The sequence below is a fragment of the Ylistrum balloti genome, unplaced genomic scaffold, assembly GCF_031769215.1.
Source record: "Ylistrum balloti isolate Yb309-2 unplaced genomic scaffold, AGI_CSIRO_Ybal_v1 Utg370298, whole genome shotgun sequence".
In the NCBI taxonomy this organism is placed as follows: Eukaryota; Metazoa; Mollusca; class Bivalvia; order Pectinida; family Pectinidae; genus Ylistrum; species Ylistrum balloti.
In genome coordinates, this window is record NW_026782224.1 from 1,841,941 (window position 1) to 1,850,008 (window position 8,068).

Genomic DNA, 8,068 nt, shown 5'->3' on the forward strand with positions numbered 1-8,068 from the left:
CAGTCTGGCCAGATTATATTTATAATAAAAAGTGACCTTGAAAGGTCAGTCTGGCCAGATTATAATTATAATAAAGAGTGAACATGAAAGTTTCCGGCCAGATTATAATTATAATAAAAATGACAGTGAGGATGACACTAGGCCAGATTATATTTATAATAAAAAGTGACCTTGAAAGGTCAGTCTGGCCAGATTATAATTATAATGAAGGGTGACCATGACAGATCAGTCAGAGAGGATTTGGAAAACTCTTTGCAGTTGAGGATATTGAAAATTCTGGAGCAGTGAATGAAAGGTTTCGATGCAATATCTTTGTTTCCCAAAAAATCAAGCAGTGAGGATGACACTAGGAGACAATATCATGGAAAATGAAAATACTCAGAAGAAAGGGAGAGGCTAGGAGACATTACCATGGCAACTGAAAATACTCAGAAGAAAGGGAGAGGCTAGGAGACATTACCATGGCAACTGAAAATACTCAGTAGAAAGGGAGAGGCTAGGAGACATTACCATGGCAACTGAAAATTCTCAGAAGAAAGGGAGAGGCTAGGAGACATTACCATGACAACTGAAAATACTCAGTAGAAAGGGAGAGGCTAGGAGACATTACCATGGCAACTGAAAATACTCAGTAGAAAGGGAGAGGCTAGGAGACATTACCATGGCAACTGAAAATACTCAGTAGAAAGGGAGAGGCTAGAAGACATTACGATGGCAACTGAAAATACTCATTGGAAAGGGAGAGGCTAGGAGACATTACCATGGCAACTGAAAATACTCAGTAGAAAGGGAGAGGCTAGGAGACATTACCATGGCAACTGAAAATACTCAGTAGAAAGGGAGAGGCTAGGAGACATTACCATGGCAACTGAAAATACTCAGTAGAAAGGGAGAGGCTAGGAGATGATACTATGGAAGCTAAATAAGACAAATGCAACAAAAACATAAAATACTTAGTAGTAGGGGTTGATACCTGAGAGAAACTTGTATTTAATGAAATAACAGTGATTGAAATGTCTTACCTGATTGACACACAGTTTGTCTATCCTGTATTAGTATCTACACATGCCGAGCAGGGACAGCTACTTACACTTTGATCTCTTCCAGCTATCAGCAGCCGTTACAGTGAAACACGCTGTAAAATCAATAGAGCAAAGGTTGAAAGGGAAGTAACATCAGTTGGAACTCAATACATCAGCATTTACACAACACTGTCCATTGAACATGTGAACCGGAAAACAAAGATCATCACTTAGATAATATATACTTAAAGTACACAAGTACTAAACAGATTAAGATGTACAAAGATCAACAACAGCCAGTCATACATGTGTATTTGTGATATCTAGATGCATTGGTAGCAGATCACATTTATAACCAGCTGTACATGTGTGGTACCTGAAAATTGAAACAATAAACAAGAGGCCCAGCCTGACAGCTTACCTAGCTGAACCCTCAATTCACAGAAGTAAATTGAAGCGTCTGTAATTGGTGTTGTTTTTCAAGCTTCTTTCTCCAGTGGTGGTGGTGTTGAGGGATGAGCTTCTTCAGTTCAGGAAAAAATCTAATGGGGACATTGAGAGAGGGTGTTGATGCAATAATGTCAGTAAACTTCTGCATTGATATCTAAAAATGTGTCTTCTGTAAATGTTTTACCAAGTGATGTCTGTAAATGTTTTACCCAGTGATATCTATAAATGTTTTACCCAGTGATATCTGTAAATGTTTTACCCAGTGATGTCTGTAAATGTTTTACCCAGTGATATCTGTAAATGTTTTACCCAGTGATGTCTGTAAATGTTTTACCCAGTGATGTCTGTACATGTTTTACCAGTGATATCTGTAAATGTTTTACCCAGTGAGGTCTGTAAATGTTTTACCCAGTGATATCTGTACATGTTTTACCCAGTGATATCTGTACATGTTTTACCAGTGATATCTGTAAATGTTTTACCCAGTGATATCTGTAAATGTTTTACCCAGTGATATCTGTAAATGTTTTACCCAGTGATGTCTGTACATGTTTTACCAGTGATATCTGTAAATGTTTTACCCAGTGATGTCTGTAAATGTTTTACCCAGTGATGTCTGTACATGTTTTACCCAGTGATGTCTGTAAATGTTTTACCCAGTGAGGTCTGTAAATGTTTTACCCAGTGATATCTGTAAATGTTTTACCCAGTGATATCTGTAAATGTTTTACCCAGTGATGTCTGTACATGTTTTACCAGTGATATCTGTAAATGTTTTACCCAGTGAGGTCTGTAAATGTTTTACCCAGTGATATCTGTAAATGTTTTACCCAGTGATATCTGTAAATGTTTTACCCAGTGATATCTGTAAATGTTTTACCCAGTGAGTGATATCTGTAAATGTTTTACCCAGTGATATCTGTAAATGTTTTACCCAGTGATATCTGTAAATGTTTTACCGAGTGATATCTGTAAATGTTTTACCCAGTGATGTCTGTACATGTTTTACCAGTGATATCTGTAAATGTTTTACCCAGTGATATCTGTAAATGTTTTACCCAGTGATATCTGTAAATGTTTTACCCAGTGATATCTGTAAATGTTTTACCCAGTGATATCTGTAAATGTTTTACCAAGTGATGTCTGTAAATGTTTTACCCAGTGATATCTGTAAATGTTTTACCCAGTGATATCTGTAAATGTTTTACCCAGTGATGTCTGTACATGTTTTACCAGTGATATCTGTAAATGTTTTACCCAGTGATATCTGTAAATGTTTTACCAAGTGATGTCTGTACATGTTTTACCAGTGATATCTGTAAATGTTTTACCCAGTGATATCTGTAAATTATGTCATTCTTAGTAAAGCCAGTCAAGGTTTCAAATGATGTCATTCTTAACAATGTCAGAAAATAATGTTTTTCTCAGTGTTGTCAGTTTATATCTTCCAGCTGTCATGCCAGAAAATAATGTCCTCAATTATATTGTCCCTTGTGATGTCAATAACCTAGTTATCTTAGTAAATGATGTCTGATCAAGTGATATCATTAATTGCTAGTGTCAATGATGTCATTCTCAGTGATGCTAGTCAATGATGTCGTCCTCAATGATGCCAGTCAATGATGTCGTTCTCAGTGATGTTATCCTGTGATGTCAGTCAATGATGTCGTCCTCAGTGATGTTATCCTGTGATGTCAGCAATGATGTCGTCCTCAGTGATGTTATCCTGTGATGTCAGTCAATAATGTCGTCCCCAGTGATGTTATTCTGTAATGTCAGCAATGATGTCATCCCCAGTGATGTTATCCTGTGATGTCAGCAATGATGTCGTCCTCAGTGATGTTATCCTGTGATGTCAGTCAATAATGTCGTCCCCAGTGATGTTATCCTGTAATGTCAGCAATGATGTCATCCCCAGTGATGTTATCCTGTGATGTCAGTCAATGATGTCTCAGTGATGTTATCCTGTGATGTCAGTCAATGATGTCATCCTCAGTGATGTTATCCTGTAATGTCAGTCAATATTGTTGTTGTCAGTGATGTCATCCTCAGTGATGTTATCCTGTAATGTCAGCAATGATGTCATCCCCAGTGATGTTATCCTGTGATGTCAGTCAATATTGTTGTTGTCAGTGATGTCATCCTCAGTGATGTTATCCTGTAATGTTGTTATCCTGTGTCATGTCAGCAATGATGTCATCCCCAGTGATGTTATCCTGTGATGTCAGTCAATATTGTTGTTGTCAGTGATGTCATCCTCAGTGATGTTATCCTGTAATGTCAGCAATGATGTCATCCCCAGTGATGTTATCCTGTAATGTCAGTCAATGATGTCATCCTCAGTGATGTTATCCTGTGATGTCAGTCAATGATGTCGTCCTCAGTGATGTTATCCTATGTCAGTCAATGATGTCGTCCTCAGTGATGTCATCCTGTGATGTCAAGTCAATGTTGTCCTCAGTGATGTTATCCAGTGATGTCATCTTCAGTGATGTTATCCTATGTCATCTTCAGTGATGTTATCCTGTGATGTCACTCAATGATGTCATCCTCAGTGATGTTATCCTGTAATGTCAGTCAATGATGTCGTCCCCAGTGATGTTATCCTGTGATGTCATCCACAGTGATGTCATCCTCAGTGATGTTATCCTGTGATGTCGTCCCCAGTGATGTTATCCTGTTATGTCAGTCAATGATGTCGTCCTCAGTGATGTCATCCTCAGTGATGTTATCCTGTAATGTCAATGATGTCATCCTCAGTGATGTTATCAAGTGATACCAGTCAATGATTTTGTTCTCAGTGATGTCAGTCAATGATGTCATCCTCAGTGATGTCATCCTCAGTGATGTTATCCTGTAATGTCAGTCAATGATGTCATCCTCAGTGATGTTATCCTGTGATGTCAGTCAATGATGTTATCCTCAGTGATGTTATCCTGTAATGTCAGTCAATATTGTTGTCGTCAGTGATGTCATCTTCAGTGATGTTATCCTGTAATGTCAGTCAATGATGTCATCCTCAGTGATGTTATCCTGTGATGTCATCCTCAGTGATGTTATCCTGTGATGTCATCCTCAGTGATGTTATCCTGTGATGTCATCCTCAGTGATGTTATCCTGTGATGTCAAGTCAATGATGTCGTCCTCAGTGATGTTATCCTGTGATGTCAAGTCAATGATGTCATCCCTAGTAATGTCATCCCCAGTGATGTTATCCTGTGATGTCATCCCTAGTGATATTATCCTGTGATGTCAGTCAATGATGTCATCCTCAGTGATGTTATCCTGTGATGTCAGTCAATGATGTCATTCCCGGTGATGTTATCCTGTGATGTCAGTCAATGATGTCATTCCCGGTGATGTTATCCTGTGATGTCAGTCAATGATGTCATCCTCAGTGATGTTATCCTGTGATGTCAGTCAATGATGTCGTCCTCAGTGATGTTATCCTATGTCAGTCAATGATGTCGTCCTCAGTGATGTCATCCTGTGATGTCAAGTCAATGTTGTCCTCAGTGATGTTATCCAGTGATGTCATCTTCAGTGATGTTATCCTGTGATGTCAGTCAATGATGTCGTCCTTAGTGATGTTATCCTGTGATGTCAGTCAATGATGTCATCCTCAGTGATGTTATCCTGTAATGTCAGTCAATATTGTTGTCATCAGTGATGTCATCTTCAGTGATGTTATCCTGTGATGTCAAGTCAATGTCGTCCTTAGTGATGTTATCCAGTGATGTCAATCAATGATGTCATCTTCAGTGATTTTATCCTGTAATATCAGTCAATGATATTGTCCCCAGTGATGCCAGTCTCATCGAGGTTACCCTGTGATTAAAGTAAATGATATAATTACAAGAAATGTCTGTAAATGATGTCCTCAGTGATGTCAGTAGCTGATGTTGTCCTCAGTGATGTCAGTAGCTGATGTTGTCCCCAGTGACGTCAGTAGCTAATGTTGTCCCCAGTGATGTCGGTAGCTAATGTTGTCCTTAGTTATGTCATTAGCTAATGTTGTCCTTTGTGATGTCAGTAGCTGATGTTGTCCCCAGTGATGTCAGTAACTGATTTGTCCTCAGTGATGTCAGTAGCTGATGTTGTCCTCAGTGATGTCAGTAGCTGATGTTGTCCTCAGTGATGTCAGTAGCTAATGTTGTCCCGTGATGTCAGTAGCTGATCTTGTCCTCAGTGATGTCAGAAGCTAATGTTGTCCCGTGATGTCAGTAGCTGATGTTGTCCCCAGTGATGCGACATGGTCCTCAGTGACATCATTAAGTCTTTCCCTGACATGCCAGTAATGTTTGCTCTATCAAGATGATTTTTTCATAGAAACTAGTTCTTTACACATAAATAGTTGTTTTTATGGTATTGTAATCTGATGCTTTCACAACCTCCATTTCCTGGTTTTATTTGCATGACTCAGATTATTCTTAATTTCATACACTATTTTACATAGTTCTTAATTGCAGAATATATCTTCTCTTAAGACACACTATTAAACAGAATGCTTAAAAATGTTATTTATCAATTACTATGTCACCAACCATTTATCACGTAATACATTTGGTCGTAGTCCTTCAAGTGAAGATGACAGAATGTTTTAAAGAGTCATCAAGTAAAAAGACCTATCCATCAATTTTATTTTACTGTCAGTTAACATATGTATACATTAAGATGTTATGGTACGCTTCAATACCATTTTGACTACATGATTCAATGAAAACGAAGTACTGATACTCAGGGCCGGGGGCGACAGCAACATGCTGAAGAGCATTGAAAATGCTCTAAGCATAAAAATGGATTTTCACTTTCTTAATTGATGATCAATTATCATGCATTCTATTATTTTTAATGATTTAAGCAGGTCACCACATGGCCATTTTAACTCGACAATCAGATGAATCAGTGACAGTAAAGTTATGAAATACATCTCTGTGTGGGACAACTCTATGATGTTAATTAAAAAGACTTAGGAATTGTAATACTTTTGTGTTTTGACTTGATCTAAACCTTTGAAGGGATTCATGAGATGTCTTAGAGAGATAACTTTTTTCTGTTGAAGTATGTTTGAACAAAATGATACTATCCTAACCTCCAAGATAGAGGGTATAAATATAATATACATGAGTAAGTTCCATGTGGGAGAACAAGATAGCCAGACAGTATTAACAAATGATAAAAGACAAAATATTACTATGATTAATGCCTTTATTTCACATACAATAGACTAGGTGTGATGTACTGTATGATTTTAAACCAGAGAGTAACAGGCTTCATGATTGCAGGAATGCTGTCACATGACTCACTAACAAATCCATGTTTATACTATAATTGAAAAGAACAAATGCATTATAAAAGTAAATTATCTGTAAAAATACTGTTTGTCTTTATGCCAATGTTTTATGTTTGTAATGTTGAGTTTGTTAAAACATTTGTAATATAATATAATAATGGCAATAATTTAAATAAAAACTGCACTAAAATGCTGTAAAACATTGTTCCAGAAATCTATCTTTGTTACTCTTTTACAATTGTGATTTAAAATATAAATTTTTATTAAATAAAATAATTTAAGAATCATAAACAAAAATTAACCTATTAAAATTAACTAAAAAATGACAACAGATTTTTACAAATATAATTTCTAAGCTAAGTATTTTATCTGTATATTTTCTGAAGAGAAGTTAATTTAGCTACATGGCAAAGTCTAGCACAAAACAAAATAGTATGTAGCACTGATCAATGTAGTAAAAAAGATATTAGAGGGTTCAGGGAAAACACTTGATACACATACCCTTGTGGTCAGATTTTTCAGTTACTGAACAACACTATACTTTGACCATGGAGACGTATGCCGGTATAAATTTGAATTGGTCTGAATTGATCTTTGATGTTTTTTAACTGACAAGTTTTTTCACTGATGTAAAGGGGGTAGTGCTTTTTAAGTTTTCTTTCATCTGCAGAAGGTCATTCTATGAGGTGGACAAGCTTAATGCTAATCTAGCACTAACAGGAACTCACCTGAACACAACCTTGATTGAAGTCAAAGGTTCAGACAAGAGACTAATAGACACATGATTATGTTATGTCATACAGGTATGTATCTCTCCATACATACAAAACTCACCCAATTTTCTACTTACACAGCTCAGTACAACCCTCAATACTTTCAGTACTTTCACTTTCTACATTTACAAGAACATGCTGCTGACGGACATATCCTGCATATCGTTTATACATTTTTCTTTCTCCTTTCAACTCAAAAAGGAAAATTTACATACAGGTGATGTTATAGATATTCTTCCTTAAATATACCAGAAACTACATATACTTTTGTACAGGATGTATACACAATGAGTACCCATCTTTCTCACAAGTACATATGTAGAAATATATATACTCTCTGTACATGATGTATACTCACCTCTCATGAATACACAGAAATATATACTCTTTGTACATAATGTTTACAAATCTTTCTTACAAATACTTACAAATATATAGACTTTCTGTACATACGCCTATCACTTACTTACAACTATTCAGTACAAATGTCCCCAATACACTAACGACCACTAAGACATACAAATAGCTGC